The following is a 24,358-nucleotide window of genomic DNA, read 5'->3' on the forward strand; positions in this document are numbered from 1 at the left end:
TCTCATAATAGCACTGTTTTGTTCCTAAAAAATAAAAATAAAAAGGTCTCTATCTACCCATAATGTTAAAAAAATTACCCATGGAAATGCAAATAAAAACCACAGAAAGTCACAATGGAAACTTTATATGTATATATCAGCAACTCTGGCTTTCACATGTTTTTGCATAATGATAGGGCTAATATAACATAACAAATCCTAAACTGTTTTCACAGGGAGTGGAAAAAAGATGTGTAAAAGTATGCTCTGTCTTGCTTCCTTCTGTTCACAATGTATCTAAATACAACAAATGGTGTTCTTACTCTTTCTGTCTGTTTCTCAATCTGTTTGGAAAGTAGCCATCATTCTGCAGCCAACCATAATATTTGACACTTCCTGACATCATGAAAGCCACCATCTGTCTATCATTGGAGCCCTGTACTTTTTAAAGACTGTTTGGCCTGATCTTTAACGAAGCTTCACCATGAATGCACAGATCAGTTTAGATAGAAAACTGGGGACATCTGACAAAAGGAATCTGTGCAAAATCACGTTTTAGTTAGACTCAGCCACAAAACAGAAGGAAAAATCTAGACCTTGTTGTAGGCAGCAAAGAAAAAGTTCAGTTTGCTTTCAATTAGACCAGGGTCTAAATTCATTGTTGAAAGTTTGGAGGATGAAACTGAATTTGGATAATAAATAAATAAATAAATAAATAAATAAATAAATAAATAAATTGGAAAGAGCTTTTCCTTCCCTCACCCAACTACTGTTTTGGGAGATAAATACAGAAATTCTTCCTGTATTTGTAAGAGGTATAATATACAGAATATGCTATTCATTGGAAATTAACATGAGATTTCATATTTAGGGATTGTAACAGTTTTCAAACATCCAAAAAGCATTTTTTCTATGGCTTTGGCTTGTTATGTAAATTTTCAAGACTCCTGAAGACCAAAAAGCTAGAAATCTTCATCTATTTTGTAAATATATCCCAGCAGGAAAGCATAAGCTTTTTTTGCCCAAGATGTATCTTAACAGAGAAATGTATTCCTGTGATATTTTAAGGCACGTGTTGCTACCATGATTTTTGCAGAAAGCCACGACTCAAGCTGTAACATCTCTACTTGGTTCACTTAGAACAAATTTGGACACAAACGTTTAGAAACCTGATTTGGAAAATCACGGCCTTTGAATACCCCATGCTCCCATTTCCTTCATCTACAAATTAAGTGTCTTCTCATAGCTGCAGCAAGAGAGTGCTTCTTGCAGCCTTCAAGTCTGCTATACTCCTGTCAGGCTACAGCTCCACCAGACACATAAACCAATTCATGCATGGAAAGCCAGGACCATCGTTCCCCCTTGGCTACCACCTCTGCTTTTTCCTCCTCCTTTGTCAGCCTGTCCCCCTCCACTGGAACCGACAATTGAGACAAATTCTGTGCTTTTCTCAGAGCAGCACCAGTAAATATTGCTTGTCCCTTCATTTGAGAAGCTCAGGTCAGGAGAGAGCCCCATGCACACGCTGTGCAGGGTCCAAGGATCCTGTAACTCATGACCAACCTCACAGAGTCACAGTGAAGGAGCAGCATTCAGCTGGCCAGGAAACTACTTGAGGTCTCAGAGCTTCTAGAAAAGATCTGCATCTCACTTCTCACCACTACTACCTCTGGAAAGCATCACTGCTTAGGACACAATTAATGGGCATGAGGGCATGAAAGGAAAATGCTTTTCTTACTGTCAATATATGGCAATAATAATTATTATTATTATTTTCACTTTGGTAATTATCCCACAGCTAGCCATAATAACTCCTGATGAAAAAATTGAAACGTGGTCCTACATTTTGTGGTGAGAACAAATGGTCTGAGTGCCTGCTCAATGCCTCCTATTTCTGTCTGATGCCAAGTCCTATGCCCCTAATTGTGCACTCTCCTACCCTACACCACAGCACCTGTGAGTTTTCCCCTCCATCCCCCATCAACCTGATTCAGCCTATATCTCCAGTTCTCCTGTTCCATCTTCCCCAGCCACAGCTGCAGGACAGCAGCTGTTAGGTGTGCCTTCAGGACAGGATCAGGTAAGAGGAAGCAGAGCCCAGGAAATTACTTTTACCTGTTTCAGGTGGAAAGTATAGGTTTTTCAGTATTCAGGCCAATTTATGTATGGTATACTGAATGCCCTGGAATCCTCCAAACCTGCAGACTCAAGTTCATCTGTATCTGAGGCAGGCTTTGTATGAGATCTTCCCTGTTGCCATCTTGTAGTATATGGCCACCAGGATTCTCTCTTTTCTTCCCTCTCTCCCTCGCCTTCTGGTCTTTCCCCACAACACGCCACACTGGTATTTCACAGTCTTTCATTAATTTACCTAAACAGTATTACTGTGAAGCTGGGAAGTGCTCCTGTCCCCATCTCCTGCTCTCTGACAGCAGAGAGACTGTTAACTCGTCCAGCACCATTTCAACTCCTGGTAGCAGTACAAGGAGCTGCGTCCAGTTTTCCCAAGTCCTAGGCTAGTTGTTCCATCACAGATTCTCATTGAGTCTTCCTGTTAACGTGACTCTTCCTCTAATGCTTTTCCACCATCTTCAAATTTTCTTTAAAAAACTATCTTCTATAACTTTAATGGTCAGTTTTTTCCCATAGGCATTTTTATATTTTCACAGCTTTTTCTGCTACATATTTTTAGGTTTATAAAAAATGGCAGCTTCTAAAAATAGTCTTTGATTTGCCACACAAATATAGAGCAATGGAGGGCAACGGCACAGAGGTGCAACCACACAGTGCAGAGCAGAGGTGGCTTTATGCTATCCAGTATACTGATGTAATGACAGTATTATTACATTCAGTACTACGGAAATCACCTCTTCAAGCCCAAAATGGCATTCAAGGAGCCCTCCCAGGCACTTTTCACGTGTAGGCCTGAGCACAGGACCAAATACACCAGCTTCATCCAAATCCTGTAACCAACAAACTTTCTCCCTGTGTGCTGTATGCTGTAGAGCACACACAAAACACAATCTGGCTTTTTACCTGTCCTTTGTGAAACACATCGAGTTGCTCAATAAATGTAACAACATTTATCTATTACTGAAATAGAAGAGAGAAAAGTAGCCGCTATTTGTACTGTCTCTTCATGATAGAACAGTAAAAGTAAAGAGAACAATGTCAAGCTGACATTGCAAAGCGATAACAAAATGTGCTTTGTCCTTGGTACCTCTTTCTCAATTTGAGAGTGTTACTGGATTCCAAATTAGCAGCACTAATCCAGGACTCTGTTCTGGATAGCCCCTCCAATGACACTGAATTCAAAACAATCCATATCTTATTTCATTATGGGGAGAGAAGGGTGCCATCTACTGCAAATACCAGCCTCAGACACTTTTGAAGATCTTCATGGCTCTAGACTAGCGGAAGTGAAGTGCAGGAAAAAAGGGCCAGGTCTGCAGTTCAAAAAAAAAAAAAAAAAAAAAGAAAGAGAAAGAGAACCTAGAAGCAACAAAGGTAAATGGAATTATGCAAGAAAGCAAATAAATCATCCAACCACATATGTAATAAGTACCCTCAAAGTACCCTCATCCTCTCTATACGTGCTTCATTCCTATCACTTGGCAAAACAGCATTTAGTTGTTTGTAGGTTTTCACTTACAAACCAAAAGTGAGATGTGATTTTACATAATACTTCCATTTACTATGGAATTAAGACTAATGCATTTAATATGGGTATTACAGCTTTTAGAACAGTAAGCTGCATGGAAAAGTGATCCATATTGGTTAAATAAAGAATAAATTATTCCAAGCAGCTGTTCTGGTTTGAAGATTTTTATTTTTTTTTTTAATTTTTTTTTTTTTTTAATTGATTACAAACCTTTAGTTTGTTTTGTGTGCCCAAAACCAGGACATACTAATCCGTGTCAGTCAAAGACTATTTTGTGCAAAAAAGTATGAGGACTAATAAAGTTAGTCATGGCCATGAACAGCTGGGATACCTATTGTATATATTTTGGTTATGGCCTTGACCACCAAGTAATTCAGATTTAGCCTCTCATGCACTCTCACAAGGGGAGGAAAAAAAAAAGGCAAGCCAAGCCAAATTTGCTGTCAGTAACAGCTGAAGGACTGATGTACTCAGCCTTTGAATCTGGAGGCCATGAAAAGTTATTGTCACTCAGTCATGGATGCCATTCATCGGATGCCAATGATAGAAAACCTTTCTTTAGAGATGTACATCCTCAGTCTACTACCAGATGCAGCAAAGGACTTTTCTGCTGGTATATTTCTCAGATAAAATTAATAATTATAGAGCTGGATTGGATGGAAAGTCAGGAGATCTGGTTTAAATCCTACAGCTGCAACCTGTTTCTGCATGGCCATGTGCTGAATGTTCAAAATCTCTGTGCCTTGCCTTCCATTCTCTCAGACGGGGGTGCTGATTTTTTTTTTCTCTCTTTCCTTCTCTGTCTTGTTACCTCAAAGTGTAAAAAACTCACAGAAAAGACTGCTTCTCCTGTATCGATTAAATGCTTGTGTCCTTAAAAGATAAATAAACATGTTCTAGTTCCTAACTCAGCATTACATGTATCATGACAATCTAGGAAATCCCAGCAATTTCTTGAGAGGATTGATCTGAATGGACTACGGGAAAGGTTAAAAATGACAGTTCAGTGAAGTGTGCTGGTCATTTTAGGTGTGCATTGTCTTTAATGTCTGTCATTACATCTCTCATTAGGTGCTGAAAAGATCTGTAACATAAAAAGATGCGTCTGACACCATCTTCATTTGTACTTAAGGCTTTCAACTCTCAAGCTCTTTTCTGAAGAAACTGTGAAGTAACGAGGGGGAGGAATGAGAGTAAATGAAGAGAGGAAGGAAGGAGAACCTATTGGAAGTTAAATTACTTCATACTAATGTCTGAGTTCCTTCTGGAGTTCATCCAGTCACATACTATTGCTCTTCAATTCAGTCCTACAGCTCTACTTCACTGTGGTTAGACGGTGGATCAATTTCTATGCTCTTTTTGCCCATTGTCTGTTTTTCTTCCTTTGTCTATGTAATTAAGCATCTGAAAGACTCTTCTATTAGCTCCATAGAATGGACTTTAAAAGTTATTAACCTGATCCACAAAAGCAGAAATTGTAAGGAAATGCTACAGATACCGGAACCATCTCCATTTTGCCTGCACATTCAGTGGGATCTGGAGATGCTGACAGCCTGGCGCTTCAAAGGATCAGGCCCATAGAACGCTCAGTAGTTTATATTTATGCAACAGAAGTTACATTCTGAGCTAGCTAATGTACCGTATTCCCCATGGAGACATCCCAGCATCAGCTACTTTTGCTATCTCTATTCCTGTTTAAAGGTGTCAGCCTAAATTCAAGCAGCTGTCAGCTACCTAGTGGGCTTGGCTCTTTCCTAGTAGTTAATTGTGCAGACACCATTGATTGGGGGTAGAGGCCACTTGCGCAATCTCTGCTTTGCAGGAAAACAAAGAGGAAGAAAGAGAGGAAAATAAAAGCATTCATTATATATAAGCCAGACATAACAAACATAACCTCACAGCTATTTGTAAAATTAGCTAAGTATGCATACTTAATGTGCAGATTATTTTCCGTATCTCAATTGTGCTGTGGCTGAGATAGGCAGCCAAAACAGAAATGAGAGGTAAGCAGTTTCTTTTCAAACTTGTTTCTGATTCCAGTTAGTTTATTTTATAAATAATGTTCTGAGGAGACCAAAAAACTTTCAGAGAAAATCAGATTGATAAACTTTGATGGCCAGAAGGAAGCATTAGTCTGACCTCTGTAAATCACAAGCCATTACACTTGATCCAGTTAACCCTGTATCAAGCTCAATAATGTGTGCTAATGTCTGATCATTGCAACTATTCCATAAACACATCTAGTCATACTTTCAAAAATGGAAAATTGGAAGTGTACAATATAATGAGCACAGAGTGAGAAGAAAACTAGACTTGTTCCTGAAACTTTCCAAACAGAATTAATTTCTCAGCGAGATATGAGAAGACTGTAGGATTTTTCCCTGTTGTTGTGGATGTGTGAGACATATTCTCCTTTTCTATGTCACATGTGAAAGACTTCTGTCTGGAGAGAACAGATCCCTTGCCTTCTTTGCTGAAGTTGTAACATGAATATCTTTACAGACTGGCCATCTGGGGTTCTGTTTTCATGTTCTGGCATAGATTTGAGTGAAAACTAAATGCTAGGGTTTATGGCACTGGAGTTTTAAGGATGTTATTCTGTTATTGTGTAGTGCAAACTTTTCAACATTTATTCTAAAAGTCATACCACAGAAACAAGCTCCTTTTTTTTCTTTCTCTGCCTGCTGTGAAATACATATGTGTAAAATACTGTAAAATCGACATGTATGTGTCTGTGTGCAGACTAAATCCTAACTTAAAATACTCAGCCTGAAGAACAGCAACATTTCTTTCATTCAGTGTGAAAAGTATAACACACACACACTTGACAAAAATTCACTGCAAAATAGGTCTTAAAAGAATAACTTTCATCAACAGTGTAATACCAAGAAAGACCTATGCTTTCTCAGATTTCAGAAGTGCCACACGTGTGTGACACAAGCTGTGGATGTGACAGCACACACCTGGGCCCTGGCAGATGTGCTCCTGCAGAGCAGTGAGCATCCCTTCTAAAGTTACTGACCCTCTGGGGGTTGTCACTCTTGCCACAGCAGTGACTGGCTAGTCAAGCACAACTGATCTGTTTTGGTCCAATAATACTGAAGTGGGTAAGGCAGTGATCTGCATGGCAACTTGAGGTATGATGGTTTTGTTAAATAGATGAAACTCAGCAATGAAATTTGTCTATCTCTGCCCCTCCTCATTTTCACCAGTGCTGACTTTACCACCTGTCATGCTCCAGGGCTCCTTACACATGTTAGGTTGTGATGCCTCCAGCAGAGCCCTAACTTCTGTGATTTCCCACTGCCATCACCTACGTGTTTCCTACAGAAGGACATTTCTGATGATACAAATTTTTCGATATCCAGACACCTAGTATCAAATCATGGTATTTGCTTGCTTCTAGAAAGAAGGCTTTGGAAGTCCAAAAAATCTTTAGTAAACTGAAATTTCCTATCCTTGAAAGCTTACTAAGCCAAAAGAAAAAGGTGAAACAAGCTTAAGTAATCTGAGAATCATATTCCTCCCCATCCCAGTTCTTCTTCATTTCTCCCAGAGAGGAATACAGGCATTTGTTTTGGTACATACAGAGTCTTTTTGAAAATCTGACTGATTGCATATTGAGCTTTGTGTGCAACCACTTTGATTTGCAAGAAACTGCATTTTCCAAAATAAAGCAAGGAGAGCTGAGAAGGGAGAGACACAGCTGTATGAAGCTCTATGTCCCAGCAGTGGGTGTGGTGGGTCCCCTCCCCTCCAGATACTTATTTCTTGGCTTTTATGCCTTCAGCAGTTTCCTAATTGTTTCTTTTTAAAAGTAGGAGCAACGTGGGGGGAGTTTCTACCTTACGATTGCTGACTCTGCCTAGCAACATTTTCAAGATTTTTTTTTTTCTGTCTGGAATTTTGTCTATGAAACATTTCAAAGAACATATTTCTGGTGATGCTTGCTAAAAGGCAGAATTAGCAAAATTTTGCCTGGCATAGACAATGTTTGAACTAGATTGTGGCATCAGAAAGGACACCCACAAAGAAAGTGTCTCTTTTTTATTCTCTAACTATCCTTTTAAATCTATAGGCAATTGGCACCTAGGCCTCCTGAGAACTGTGTCCCACCTTTGCAGTGGGCACAGCGCCATCCTAGCAGATGGGCATGAGTGTTGGCATGCTGAGAATCAGTATGTGCATCACGTTTGAGTACAATAGGTCAGCCTCTCATCTAAGTATGTGGGAACGAGAGTGTTTCTGCTGGGCTTCTGTGCCAATGGTTAAAGGAATATGCGATCATTAAGACAGCTGAAGGAGATTTCATTTTTTTAATTAAGCCATGTTTCCTATAGCTACCTGGGAACACCATTTCTTCTGCAATGCTGCAGAAGATTCCTGGATCATTGACAGAAGATAGAATACATATATGTATGCATACACACACATGTCCCATCCAGTGAGGCACCCTCTTGCTTCAACAAAGATGTATTTTTGCTGTATTTGTGTCCCTGCTGAATGGCTCATCTAGGTACAAAAGACAGATCCATAGAAGCCAGCATATAATTTCAGCTGAATAGATCCCTAAGAGCACTACAGTATTTGGCAAGAAATTTGCAATGGAGCCCTTGAGGGGCTTTCCCATCCTGGAACCAGCAGAGGCTAATTTTGATTCAGTAACAAAAAAAACGCACCTTGCTTACATAACGAAACAGACTTTTTCCAGCTCCTTTTTCCAGTCACATGTGGAAAGTTACTGGTAACAATAGGCATGCTTTCTACACTATATTCTGCCAAAATGGTCAAAATGCTTTCCAAGGAATATGGAGGCTCAGGGTATTTAGGCTGAATAGATTGTCTTACCACAACCTCTTTCTGCATAAAATGTGGGTAGCAAGTAAGATTGTCATTGTCAGTCAGTGGCTTTTCTAGCTTCTCGCTGCTTCTCTTCTAACAGCAAGCCAGCAGCATTTGGTTCTCTAGAGAGATGATGACCACTCAGACTTACTGATGCTCTTTGACCTTAAGCATTTGAAACTGCATCACAAGGTGCATTGTAATTCATCAAAATTCTTCCTTATGTCAGTGAATATTCTGCTTGTGCTTTCAAAATGTCACTCCTTTGGAAAAGCAGACAGTTTAGCCCAAACTGAATGTTCTCCTGTTGTCATCAATTTTAAGTAGATCTCTTGAAGACATTTTTTCCTGGATGGTGGACAAAGACACCTTTTTTTATTTTTTTTACCTTGTATGTAATCATAGCATTGTATTTTTAAATTAACTTTATGACACAATCATGAAGAAAAATTCTGAATTTTTCTCAGTACCATTCTAGCTATTCTTGAGAAAATGAGAGACTGACTGTAATGAATAAATGACCAATTGATGTAGAAGAACCAGAGTCATATTTCAGGCTTTACATCAATTGAAATTATTTGAACTGAAATATAATAATAATAGTAATCAGCCAAAACCAGATAAATGCAGAGGAAGGACTATGTCCAGCAACTGAGCTTTATGAATACAGACCTGTTCCTTGGAGGGAGCTCTTTTAATGAAAACGATCAAAATATTTCAGGTTGGGAAGAAGTGTGCTCTGAATTGAAGCCAATAATAATCAGGTCTCGTAAGAGCATAGAAGTTATATTTTACTTTGGTAAATCAGTTTTCTTTACATTGTCAAAAGATTATCAAACTTTAATGATATGATTTTCAAATCTGCCTGTGAGAGTTCAGTAGGTAACCTAAATTATTTTCATCTTACTTCTGAAGATGTCCCCAATATCCTAGCTAGTAGCCTAGACCTACAACAATTACCAAAAATAACTAAGTAGGGCAAGGAATGACTAGTCCTACCATGTCTGGTTAGGGCCACAGAAAACACAGTTCTTAAGTGGTCTCTCACATCTTTAATAAGAAAAGAAAAAGAAAGCATGAGACTAGTCACCATTAACCCCACACTTATACGCTCTGTGGTCTAACAATTTCATTAATGAAAACTGAAGAGGGATTCACAGGGAAGGAGATGAAGTTACTGAGTACACCATGCCTGCATTTAGTGGCAGGGAAATAATTATATAAAAGAAAAAGAAGCAATTACATTTTACAAAAACTTTAACATTTCAATTACTGTTTATAATAATATTATTTATATAATATATGCATATGATTTATAACATATATAATGATAAAATGTAATAATATAGTAATATAATAATATAATGTAGACTACCACATACTAATTATAGTGCTAACCCATTCTAAATGTTCTTCATTGTAACTTGTAAAACTAACAAATTCTTCATGATTCAAAAACATACCATAACACTGAAACATCAAGCCCTTGCTGAGAAGCTGAGAAGAGCATGTCTTTTTTTCTGTTAATTATGCAGTGGGCAGATTAGCAGGATGAAAATTAACAAGGTTTTACTGTATCATTTACTTAAGTCTTTGTATTTCAGACTTTACTCAAGTGAAGAGCTCCATCTGGCCCTTATAGTTTAGGTAGTGCTAACCATGCAATAATTGTTTCTTAATTTAAAAAAAAATAAATGTAAAGTTAGAAGTATTACTACATTGTGCAATATCACTGATTTTTTCTTAGTCTTTCTAAAGATGACTGAATCTTAATTATTTTTTAAATAATTAAAATTGTTATTACAACAATATTTTTTAAAGTAACTGCACTAGTTCAATATACAGCTTGAGATAATTTCTTCTCTTTTTTTTTAAATATCTTCCCAATGTCCTTGCAAATAATTGTAGAGCAAGAGTACTAGTCCTACCTTGTCCAATTGAGACAGTAAGAAACAACCCTCTACATGGCCTCCTACATCTCTAGAAATGAAAGGAAAATAGATTCATATGGCTGGACCTTCCCCTTACAAATTATGGCAGAGCGTGGAAAAAGGGAGCAATTCTAACAAACATTACCTCTTCAGTGTCCACAACAGGATGGTGGAGGAAAACATCTACCTGAGATGAGGAGGCTCCTTGCCTTTTTCTCGTCTCCTGGCAAAAGAGGCAGGAGAGGTAATTTGAGATGGTTTAGATCACAGTTCCTTCTTGTTTGTTCCTTTGCCACTGTTATGCGTAAAAAAGACACATCTGTAAAACACTTTGAAAATTTTTACAAAGGTGGATCTTGCACATAGACAGACATCACACAACAGAACTGCTTATTTTACTGGGTAACAATGAGGACCCTGGAGATTCCGAAGAACCATCCTCAAAGATGACCATGACCATGGTACACTCTCCATAATGAGTAAGAAGAATTCATAGTTGCCTCAGTTTTTTATTCATCATTTTAATTTATTATTTTGCAAAGACCCTCTGGATTGAGTAAGCCATGCCTTTTTTGCTGTCATCAGTAACCAAAAGAAACATAAAAAAATAATACCATTTTTAACATGAGAGTGTAAAATTTGAAATTTTAGCAATGGTATATGTGTTTTCTTTATTTTCATAGAGACAAATGTTCTTTGTATTTCATGTATTAGCCTAAATTATAGAATATCTCTTCCACATCTGCTTAGGAAACATGTAAATCAAGTTCCTGTGTTGAACAACATGATAGTCAAATCCAATTATGCATTGCTTTTTTGGGGAGTTTCCTATGCTCCATTCTTCCCCAGAACTGAATACCTTTACTGCTAGGCAATCCTCCAAAAATTTGGAACAGTTGGAACAAGGACGGAATAGTAGAATGCATTATCAGAAAATATAACTGACTTCATCACTAAATTATTAAGTTAATTAATATCTTTATGTCCATGGCTAATTTACTTTTTTTTTTTTCCTCAATAAAGGTGATACCATACAATCTTCAGTTAAGCACATGACACTGCTCATGTTTTTTTCTCATTCTAAGTTCTGTAGATGCTAAAATTAATTGCACCCCAGGGCTATCATGTTGTGCATGAATAAGCACTCAAATAAACTACAGTGTTGAATGAAAGAGAAAGAAAGAGAAAGAGAGAGAAAGAGAGAGAGAAAGAGAAAAAGAGAGGAGAGAGAAGGAAGGGAGGAACGGAGGGAGGGAGAGGGGGAGGGAAGAAGGAAGGAAGGAAAGGAGGGGGGAAGGGAAGGGAAGGGAAGGGAAGGGAAGGGAAGGGAAGGGAAGGGAAGGGAAGGGAAGGGAAGGGAAGGGAAGGGAAGGGAAGGGAAGGGAAGGGAAGGGAAGGGAAGGGAAGGGAAGGGAAGGGAAGGGAAGGGAAGGGAAGGGAAGGGAAGGGAAGGGAAGGGAAGGGAAGGGAAGGGAAGGGAAGGGAAGGGAAGGGAAGGGAAGGGGACTTAGATTTATTCCAAGTGATTGCTCAGAGTAACATGATAATTGACATATTGCCAAATTACAGGATTTCTAATCAAGGATATCAAAAAGTCAGTATTTTTTGTTTGTCAAGCCTTTCTTAAATATTTATGCTTCTGAAAGTGCTCCTGTGGTTTAAAAAAAAAATATAGTTCTCTTTCAAAGTATTTTTGTAAGTGTAGCTGGGCCAGCATCACAAAAGGTGGAAAATAAAAATTTGTATTTTTTAATTAGAAATGTTTTTACAAAAATAGTCATTCATGTTTCATCTTATTTGATGCTCAAGACTGAATTAGTTAAGCCTGTGGAGGATTCCAAAATTAAGCACATTGTGCTGCAAACATTGGACTGATACAGAGATATCTTCATGTAGCTTAAGGCAAACTGGCTCAAACACCAGGTAAACCAGACAAGGTAGATTAACCTAAGCCTATTAGAGGCTGCACCATTTCCAGCAGCAAGATAAAATATTATTCTAGGGCTTAGCTTTCTAGACTCCAGCTGAAATGTAGAGGTAGTCTCAGGTTTTACACCAAGTGATACTCAAGCCCACAATAATAAATAAAATGTAGGCATGCCCCTCACCCCAGAAGGGTAAACCAGAGCACCTGTGTGGATGCCCAGTTCCCTGTACCATTTCTGAAGATGAGCAGGTGGTTTACAAGGCAGGGGACTATGTTCCTCCAGTAGGGAACCAAGAGCTGCGTACAAGGATATGGCTCAAACTTTCTAAGTTTTATTTCTGAACGTTTCAAGATCAAGAGACTAGGCCAAGTTACAGTAGCCCTCAGAACTGTCCCTCTGGTTAATACAGAATTAGAGAAATCTGTCCTTCTCATGGCACAGCACATCTTTTTTATAACCGCCCTGCCTATAAGTCAATTAAATCATGTTTCAGTTCCCTCAGCAGTTTTTGAGGAGTTCAGGTGTGCATCTTCACCACCAGAAGGAAGACTCCATGCAGAACAGAAGAGTCCCAAAGGTGCCAGGACCACCTGCAGCAGGTGCTGCCCTCTGGGGTCAGGCAGCCCTTCAGTATCTGCAGGGCTGAAGAAGCAGCCCTGCTCTGGAGGACAGTGGTGGTCCTTGGTCATCTCTGATGGTGCCTATCTGAGCAGAAGACCAGGGACTGCTCTCACAGTCTGGTCTCATTTGTCTGTTTGTTTGTTATTCACCCAGTCCATTGAATGTAACAAGGTATAAACAGTCCAGTGAACACAGATCAAAATCTAGATCTTGCACGCACTGTGCTGGTGTACATAATCAATGAGCTAAGGATTTGCTGTCCCACTTATCTGTTTTCATTCTGACCATCAGAGTTAGGCAGTGATGGAAGGCTGACTCTCTGACTCCCTCCTTTGAATTTAGATATCTACGTTTTATCAGACAAAGTGGCCTTGTCTGTACAAACATCATTAACTGTCTCTGTTCATTGAGACCTATGATTTCTGTATGCAGACTAGCATCCCTGAAAATTTAGTCTGGCTGGTGGAGGCTTCTAGGAGACCAGTCTGGCTCCAAGTGCAGGTGAGGGCAATTTTAATTTCCAAGTGCAAGGTCATTCATATGGAAACAGTGAGGAATGAAAATCCACTGGGATTTTGCAGTTATTGCACCTACTTCTGTGGAAGTATCATGGGATTTATTCAAGTAACCGGGTCTGTTTTATTTTATATATACATTTTGTCTAATGGAAAATATTTCTTCTCCAGTAGTTTTACATTAATTTTTATACCTTCCTCATAAATACACTAACTTTATAATAAAGACCAGAATACAAAGAAGTAAGGGTAGCAAACTGAACTGTCCAGTGTATTATAGGCTTGATTTAGATCTCATGTGATCAGTATGTATTAGAAGTAACTCCTTCTAAGTCCAGGTAGTCACAGTGGCCTAAAACTGGTGGAAGACCTCTGGCTGGAGATTTCTTACATACGGAATTGCAGTTTTGGTCCTCTGCCTGGTTTACATAAGTGCTGTGTATTAAGGAGTGGTCAGGAATTTATGAAGATGGTGACTGCCACGTAAAGAGTTTAGTTTTCAGAGTAGGAACAACCTGACACTGTCTAACAATAAAGCTAAAAGTTTCCTGTATCCTAATGTCCTATTCCAGAGCCCTTAGAAAAGAGCCATGTTTTCTCAGATCTGAGATAAACAAGAAATCAAAGTGAAGGTAGAGAGCATGGCCCAGGGCAGGAATCTGTTTACTACTCATGCTATTGCTACAGCCAGAAGCCGCTAATCCCTCATCTGGAGTCCCAAGATCTGAGTGAGATGCCTTACCTCTCAGAGACAGAGGTGAAAAATTAGGCACCTCCAAAAGATGATCCTGAAAATATCATCTAGTGAAGGAAAGCTTCCTAAGGAGCTGAGAATCTCCTATGTCTAGCTAATAGGATATGCCAGTCACATCTGCAATTCCTTCTCTCCTCTGGAATTTCGGTTCCCAGGTCTGGGCTGTGATCAGATAGACATTGTAGTTCCATTTGGGACCCTCAGCCACAAATCCTCTCCTGAGAAAAGCTTTAGCAATTGCTCCTTGAGCAGACCTCATTGTTTTATTTCAAAAATAAATCCAAAGGAGGAACCACATGTAATAGTTTAGCGGTTAGAGGCTCTCCCCGAGGAGAGTGATGAGAGACCATGCCCTCCTCAGCCTGAGGGGCCATCAAATTAGCAGCTGCAGGAGCTGCTCCAGCCACTGAGCTGAGGGGTGTTGGCTGCCACCCCCTCTACACACCGCACATGGCTGACCAGCCTGTGGCTGAGGGCAAAGCAAACCCAGCTTTTCCAGCCAATGCTGAAGAGTGGGCAGTTTAATCTGACTGTAACCAGCAAAGTGCTGACTGGCCACAATTTGTACTTCATGCTTCTTTCAACTTCCTCAGAAGGAGAATTTACAATACAACAACATAGTCCTACCTGTTACACTGCAGCAAAGATCCCCATAAATATATTTCTTACGGCAACAATCAGATCTGATTCATACAGTAGCACTGTGAAGGAAAACGTGGAAATGTTAACATCTCCAAAACTGACAGGTAACACATGAACAGCAGAACCTACCTGCTGCTAATAGTTGTTACTGTCCCAGAACCATCTTCTTTCTAATATTGACTGAACTTTTTACCTTTTGCCAAAATTATTTCAGCTCTTCAGCCTTCTAAACTTTTGTAAGGGTTCTTTTGAGGTGTATCAACACCTGAAAGATTTCTTGTACAATGCTTAAATAGAGAGGAAAAATACTGTCCCACTCTGTTGTAAGACGATTAGCATTTTTTTCCAGCATAAAACTAAATGAACAAAACTAGCTAGGAAAGCAAACCTCACTGGTTTGTGAATAACAGTACCTAGTGGTTTGCAATTAAATTGATATTAGTACTTTTTTTTTTTTTTCTGAAGGTAACAATCTCTGAAGATTCCTCCTATAAGTCTTTTTATTTATGTGCTGTATATCTGAGCACTCCAAAGACTGATCTAACTACGTTTCATCAGGTTCTCTATATTCATTTACTATGCATTGTCACATCAAAGGTCAGAATAACTTTTTTTCCTACTCAAGAACAGTAGGTTCTAATATCAAATATCTGTTCAAAGAAAAAGAGATAATTAGTGGATAGGATAGGCAGAAGACTTTATCTCCAGAGAATTCACTACTCACAGATCTCTAATTAAACCAGAAGAAATTGCATGATGTGCATATGCTGTTAAGCGTTAGCAGAAGCAAACCTTGAAGAGGGCGGGTACAAAGTGACATGGGATATTTTATTCACTTGTTTCTCAGCACTTCATGCAGACAAGACCTCAACTTCGTTTCAGCTGCTAATCAGCTTGTCTGGTAACAGGATTTTTTTTGTTGGCATCATTAGCAATTATTTGCATTGAGACCTATTTACAAACTGAAGCTATGCTATTCCTGCCAAAAAAAGCAGGCTCTGCTTCAGGCGAGCTTACTATTTAAGGACATGACTATATTGTACCTGAGACTAGTGCTCATGATCAAACCATTCCACTTAAAGTTATTTCAGGTACTTTCTCTCTATTCTACAGCTGGCTTTGTAAATATTATGGAGACATATCTGAAGCGTATGATAAGAGACAACAGATATGTACAGACATAAAGGGGAATACAGGGAAAAAATGAGTTTATATTGGTCATTTAGATTGATAGGGGTCAAAGCACATTGACATCACAATTGTTTCCCGTTGTTTGAGGTTTCTGAGGAGGGAGTGAAAGGAGGATGATAAAGTAGCTGGGCATGTGGTTGGAGGGAGACTTTACCCAACATGAAGAGCAGAGGGAGAGAAAGCAAAAAGGTGGTTGAAGGTACAAGTGAATAGTGAAGACTCAGTTGTGAACAGGGAGGATATGGAGAGGTGAGGACAGGCTCTGGAGAATCTTAAGGGTGAGGGCAAGCAGCGCAAACCTCACAAGTGTGGGAAAAAATGCAGATAAATTAGAAATTTGATCATTTGGAGGGTTAAAGAAATGAGTTAAGAAAATTATCTTAACACCCTTTTATATTGAGACATGATTGCATTGTCGAATTTGGACTAAGACATGCTGTCATTAAAGTCTTAGATGACTAGTGTTGGGTATGCAAGTATGAGGAGTGGGCAGCATGCTGAGATACCTGCTACTTGTCTAGGACAGCTGAGCTTTCCTACTGAATGTCATAGTTTGTGGTTTTCTTATATCCACCAGAGTTAGATTCACAGTGAGTTTAAAGTTATACTAAGCCACTGGACAAAGCTGCTTCTACAAACAGAGGAGTGAGACTGGCAGCTCAATAAGGTAATTCATCTTCTCCTCTAAGAGAGCTGATGTGAATCTCCTTTCTACTAATAGACACAACCAAAATCTTTCTAAGCACGTTTTTGAATGACTGTGTTGAGTTACATTTTTCTTATTCCCTTTTTTTTATGCACTGTCTCTGTTATATCCAGGCTTCCTGTCTCTTCCTGTTCTCTAAAGGTTATGAAGTTAATTTATCAAAGTGGTTTTAAACATGAAGTGGTAATGAATATTTACACACGCTATGTCTCTCTTTGATGAGATAAAATGTGAGGATTTATTAAACAATTTTCCAATTAAAGATAGTCTGCAAAGACACGTGGAGATCTTAAAAGCTTATGAATTTAGGGAGTATTGACCTGCAATAATACACTGTTTTTTTCAGATACTATTAAGTTTTGATGTGACTTGCCCTTTCTGTGAGTCTTGGTGGGTTTGTATCCTGTGGTGCAAATTTCTAAGGACACTTCCAGCTGAACATCTGTTGTAACCTGTGGATGGTTTATCATATGAAAATGTACTTTCTTGCTGATCCAGAAGATATAACATCCAACAGGTATTAATTTACCAGTGTTTGCAAGGAAAGGTGTTTTCTTTTGGTGGTGTTGGTCACGTATAGAGATGTCAAGACCTGACAGTTTAAAAGCAAAACAACTTGTTTTGCTGGTCATACAAAATCTGAGAAATGGAACTGTGAAGTCCTACATTCTGTCTGTTTTATAATGAAAAAAATACTTATGTACACAGAAATATATAGGACTCTTGGGTCATTCCACTTCTTATAAGGAAACCCAAGTAGAGTCAGTATTCTTGAAAACCAGTGGGCAAGTTCACAAAAACCACTGTCAAGTTAAAAGTTTGCCCAATCTTTTCCTTCCGTTATTCCATGTACCCTAAAGGTGAAGGGTCTGTCATCTCTGGCTTACTATAACTTTTAGCTCAGCTGCTGATAGGAATAGGGGAATGGAGAGCCCACATTCATCTCTTTGAATTCCAAATTACACTTATGTTCAAGAAACTTTTCAATTTATACAATTATCAGGTTTACTCAGTTCTAAAACATTTTCATAGCTCTTTAACAAACGGTGAGAAAATATTTTTCTTTATCCTTTTATATCCAACACTATTCTTATTACTAAGAGGGCTGCAAGTTTGAGTTCACATTCCTGAGCCCTTAAATTAAATCGGGCAAGTACAGTGAAAATGAGTTATTTGTCAAACATTGCTAACAAATACATACAAGGGCCAAAAGGTATGTGTTTATATATATTTTTTTAAAAAAAGACAACCACTTACTGTTCAAATATGATAAACAGTAAATGCAGGCTAGGTTCAAATAGTCCAACTTATCTGTAAGCACTTTAACCAACAAAGCACGTTACCTCATATGGTTCTTGCTGCTGGGTAAGTTACCACCCACATGTGAAGGCATAAGAATATACACAGCTGAGAAGTTATTAGACATTGCCAATGTATTGCACATTGCTGCTCTACTTCAACTCCCAGTAATGCAATATTTTAGTTCTTATATGTCAACATTAATTTCAAAACATATTGTGTCTTCTCAAAAGGTAGTATGTCAAAAAAGGAGTCAAGTTCGTCATACAAATGGAGCAAGAATTTTCTTCAGTTAAATGAGCACAATCCAATTAAGGTTTTTCTCAAATCTACTGTTGTTCTTGGGTTTTGGTTTTTTATTTGAATTTTGTTTGGGGTTTTTTTTGTTGGTTTTGGTTGGTTGGTTGGTTTTGGCTTTTTGTTTCTATTTTTGCTTTTTGTTTTTTTTTTTTTCACTCGCCTGTTTTCAGTCAGGAAAGGCAAAATCTCAGTGTCAGTTTTGCACATACTGTCTGAAGCTGATGCAAATGAAACTAGTTATTAGCTTTGGATAAAGGAAAAATATCTTGACAAATAAGGGTTTTTGTCAACTGTGTATAAAACCTTTGACTGATATATATTCACGAGTGGAGTTGAATCTAGATGCACTTTTGTCCTTAAGCACAGGTGGTAGAGCACAAAATGAGGTTGTAATTTTTAAGGGGTAATTTGTAGAAGAATGAACAATTGATGTGATTTTACCTTCCAAAATATGAGGGTAATATCAAACATTCGACTTAATCTGATCAAAAGAAGGAACTAAAATTCTTTATACTGTTCTTGTCAGCGAGAAGCCAGTTGTCAGCCTGTGTTGTATTAATGTAGTTATTAGTGTATGGATACTAGAATGAATTTGTGCATTCAGAAATCTCATATTGAGCACGACTGATCCTTGCAGTAGTTTGGATAAAAGTAAATATATGTTGAAATGGGATTCAGTATCATTCTGGTGCTTCAGACAGAACACGTCCAGTCTGGTGAAGTCTCAACTAGGGCTTATAGTGGCACATAGTGATACAGATTGTGAGTGTCTTGTATCAGGCAACACTCTGTAATCTGTTATAATACATGGCAGTTTTTCAGCTATGGAATAATTTCAGGTTGCATCTATCATTGCAAGTTTTCACAGTAAATATAACAGGCAGATGGGCAACAGCTATTTCAATGATATGTGGGCCTCAAAATGCTTCACTACCACTTTCTTTAATAAACTGCCTTTAATACATCAATCCACTTACAAAATAATAAACATTATTTAACATTATTAATTAATGTTAATTTATTGATGAAGTCATAAACAGGTATAATAGTAAAAATGTGATTAACACAGAGTATAGCTACTGGTAAGTACTTTGTAGTTTTTCATAAATATTAAACAAATAGGAATCATAACATATTTTAGAAAAAAAAAAAAAAAAGGTGAGTAAATTTGAGAAAGGATTGCCTGCAACTTTACTCACTTCTGACATGCTGGAAATGATCTCTACTAATTATGTCACAATCTCTCAGGTTCTCCATGGAGATCATAGTTGGCACCAGAAATATAAACATGTACCAGATAATATTAGTCTAAATTAAAACCACTGTCATTGTAATTGAAGGAAATGTGAACACGGGCAAATTCAGCCCCTGAAATTTAGAGCCATCACCTATTCAAGTCAATGGGTCGGCATTAATTTAAATTTAGGCTTGTATTGCAACAAATAATGAAATTTTTAAAAGCAGCAGAGAAAAAGATTATGTGGTTGAAGTTTTAAATACAAACAGATATACACATCAAGTCCAATCTCACACCATCCCAGCTGCCCTTTCCAACTCTGTCCACACTCTCCTTGAAGCATATATTCACTTTCTGCTGCCCCCAGTGCCAATAGCCTGGCAACTGCCTGACCTTTGCAGAGTCCCTCCCCAGACACATCTGCACCCCATATCAGGCCAGTCTGTATCACTTGCTGACATGGCACAGTCCCAGGAGTTCCTGAACAGAAACTGACATCCCAAAACACCTGGAAGGAACCGAAGGATAACCTCTTTTCCACTCTCAGGACTACTTTTTGCACTTACAGGCTCCTGTTCAGCTTCACACACCCCTTCCACTTTAAGATAAAGAAGTAGAAAGCAATGCAGTTAACCTTAAATTGATTGTTTGTGAGACTAACTGTTGGAGAACAGCCTTTATGATCATGATGTTCTTCAGAAAATCCTTCTTGTATTTGAAAAATGTTATAAGCAGGATCAATTCAAAACTTGGCCCCAGTTGAATGGGATGAATACTGCTTGGTGAACCTATGCAACAAAATGTATGATTTAGAGGGGAGGGTTGTCTATTTCCTGACCCACAACAAGAATCCTTAGCCAGCCTAAAGCTGGCATTATGTCCAAAGGACAGGAATAATGCTCCAGTCACCTTGATAGGCACTATTTATACCCTAATTTCTAGCTCTGTCACAGACCTCCAATGGAAATGTAGACAAATTCATAGCCCAAACTCTGTCTCAGCAGCCTGCTTTTAGACCAGAAGCTGTGTTTCCTTGTAGCAGAAGAAGTAAATAATTTGCAGTCTTGATGTCCTTGTAGGAGAGCCAGATTAGATAGACATCCCTCATTTACTTTGCAGAGCAAACTAAATTACCCAGGGTGCAACTTAAAGCTACTGTAGTAGGACTGATCCTAATTCCTCCTTTGGAGGTAGCTCAATTTTCTCTACATTGTGACTTTTTCTATGTGAAAAACATTCTACCTACTCTTTTACTAACAGCTTTTCTCTGTCCAGCTGTTTGCTTTTTTTTTTTCAGCATACATGGCACCCATGTATTTACATCTGTTCATAGAGGACTGATCCCTGAGCAGAAACAGTGCAGTCAAATCCAATGAGTTCAATGGAAGTACTTCTGTTAAGGTCAGTGTATGTAGGGTCAGACTCTCTTACATTCAAATAAACAATTAACAAGCAAAGAATAAACTGACACAAGTTCCCAAGGGCTTCAAGGAGAAGAATGAGAAGGAAACGCCTTTTACAGGTCAGTTATCAAAGGTTAAGATAATAAGACATCTGACTGCAGGGCTTCTAAGCCTCATTGATCTAGGACATACCTGCACATTAAGCAATGAGAAATCTTTTAATTGATCACCCCGATTAGACACAAAACATAGGGCTGAGCCATCTGGGCACTGAGCTCTGCCCAGGCTGAAAATCAGAAGTCATGTCAAATTTAACTGTATTTTTCTCTACTGCATTTTACTTTCATATTCTGTGTTTATTCCTATCCACCAAAAGTCTTTGTTCCTCTATATGCTAACAGCTAGATCTCAACAGCAGTCATTCCAAACTCAGACAATGCAAAATCAATTTTACTTCCAACATTTGCCAAATGCACACACTATGTTTGTGTCAGCTTTTTAAGTCATCTGACTTTTTTTCCCCATTGTCCTGTTTGCAACAGTGAGGGACTCAGCAACTTTTTTGACAGGATTTTTTTTCTTTGTGCTAGTACAATATCTTTGACACAGATAACTTCAAATGTTTTACGTTACCTTGCTGCATGACAAAGGGGTTTAGTATATTTTCTGTCTATATAGCTACATTTATACATATTATATATATAACTCATATAGTACATGCATGCATATGCACATATGTAAAATGATACAAATATTAGTATACTTTTCTATTATATGAATATACAACTCTATATGTGGATGAAAACCAGACATAAGTAATCTTTCAAGGAAGCTGTAAAGCAAAATAAATGCGGAGCTGTAAAATATACTAATAGTTCTGAGTCAAAAATCCTGTATATCCAGAATTATCATCATTGCCTTAACTCATATCTGGATAAAGTATAGCACATAGTAACTTTCTCAAAATCATTCATCAAATCGCAAGCACAATTGGAAACAGGTGAACCTTGCCATGATATACACTTTATTTTCAGTGCTGTATATTGAGAGATGAAGGGCATTAAGAGGGTACTGATATACCAGTGTCAAACAAGCCTGTTTCTTTCTTTCCCCAATTTCCTCATTTTTTGCAGAAGCACTTCTTTTAGAATGTTCATATTCCCCTTGTAATGTAGTGCTTCAAAACAAGTGTGTTGGAGAGTTAAAGTACAGGAAGATCAATGAAGCTTTTTAAATGGTTTCTAAAAATGTGATAAATCTTTCTTCTAGTTTCTTCTATAATAAGCACAATGTTTAGCAGAGTAGTTAAAGCAATTTTGGGCTCCTGTAAATGTGACTTAAGTTGTTCTAGCATTAATACAAAGAGGAACATTAAAGAGTTAGAAGTATATGTCTTAGCAACTTTGACTCTATAGCAGAATTATTCTCAGTCAATAAGCATATTCAAAGGTGCTCAACGAGTTTATTTTTTGTCTGATTAAACTGCAGTTAGGAAAACATATAGTTAAAACAGTTGTAGCCTGTGATTCATAATCAGCGTTCAGTAAGGTAGTATAGAGATGTCTTACAGCAAGTCAGGTACACATAATGCTTTCTTAACAAAGCGTTAGTGCATATTAAAAAAAAAAAAAAAAAAAAAAAAAAAGTATTATAGTTTGCTAGCTAGGGATTTACCACCCTTCTGCATTACCTGTGCTTCACTATGTTTGTATCACAGTTTTGCAACTGGTTTAGCTATCTTTTGGTTGCTGAATGCACAGATGCTATTAAATAGAGTTAAATTAGCACTGCTGTCCATGTCACATGGTCTCCATAACATCAGATCACCAAAGTAGTATGAATTGGTTACCGTATTTTATTACTATGCCATGAATAATGAATATTAAATGTAATTTAATAAAAAACCCACCTCAACATTTTAGATTTAATAGGTAACTGTTAGAAAACTAAAATACTTTTCTGTGCCTGAAAACCCAGTCATCTGCTTGTTTGTTACTGTGTGAATATGAATATTCTGATGAAACTGGTGTAGCTGTTCCTTTCTGTTGCTCTCTGTTACTCAGTGTTTTCTGAGCCTGGGAACAGATGGTGCACCACCTGACTCTGCACACTCTAATGTAAGATTCATTGTGCTTCACAGGAAATCAAAGATCAAGCAACATTGCAGAAGGTGAAGCAGCACCTCAGCAACCAGCAACACAGTATGATACAGTCAAGTGGTGGAGTGAGAAAGTAGAGGGAGAGAAAGGGAGAGAGAGAAAAAGAGAATAGAAGCCAGAAAGACTTTGCTTGGTTTCTGAGGCTTCTTTTGCTTTCTTCTCTTTGCTCTTCTTTACTACTTTTTCTAATTTTTTTTTTCTTTTTTTCTTTTTTCTTTTTTTTTTTAAGCTCGAATCTATTGTCTGTTCTCTGGGAGAAGGCTGCCAAAAGTTCAGATCTACCATTCAAAATCTGAATGTTTACAAGCAAGAGAGTTATTTGATTTGCTTGTTTGTTTCAGTTTCACTATAACAAATGTCTGTTTGTAACATTAACAGCTTTACAAATATTTAAAAGTTTATTCAAAATTTCAGATGGTTTTATAGCAGTAGAGAATTATTCATCACAGGCCTCTCTCCACTTGCCAGCCACCCACAGTGTGTTAACCATCCTTCCCTCCCTTTGCCCTGACTTTCTCTGTCTGGAGAGCACACTAAGGTCAGGCCACCCTTTAAGGAAATTCAGAGTTCACAGATACATTGTCATATGCAAAAAAGCCAGTCCTCTCCCCTAGTCTTGGGCTACACAAAACCAACAGCGGGAATTGAGCTCTGAATAGAAGGGCCTTCCTTCAAAACACTTGCCATCTGTAAATCTTTCAGATGAAAGCTGGGAGCTCTTGTCTTGGGCACCTCCACTGATGTCAAATGACACAATTTCAAGGGAAAACTGAGTGTCATCCTGACACACCATTTCAATGCACACATTCAGGAACTAAAACCACCACCTAGCCCAGCCAGCATTTTCATATATCCAGTACAGCACCACCCAGAACACAGAGAATCTTTCACATCATTCCTAAGAGGCAAGAAACTACCTGAAAGGGTCATCCCCTACTTTCTAATTACTCCAATGCATAAATTTGCCTAACTGTATCCTTAAAATACATATGCCCCACCCTGCATTTAGGCCTGACCTAAACCTAAGTAAAGTCAACAGGAAAACTGCTTTGTGCTCAATTTGAAATTCACCACAACACACCTTGCAGTAAAATACCCTAGGGCTTTCTGTTTGAAATGTGTAAACACTGCAGCATAACACATAGCTGAAACCTGTACCATAGTGAAGAAAGTAAGAAAAGGCAGGGATT

Source organism: Columba livia, chromosome 2 (genome assembly GCF_036013475.1).
Source record: "Columba livia isolate bColLiv1 breed racing homer chromosome 2, bColLiv1.pat.W.v2, whole genome shotgun sequence".
Classification (NCBI taxonomy): Eukaryota; Metazoa; Chordata; class Aves; order Columbiformes; family Columbidae; genus Columba; species Columba livia.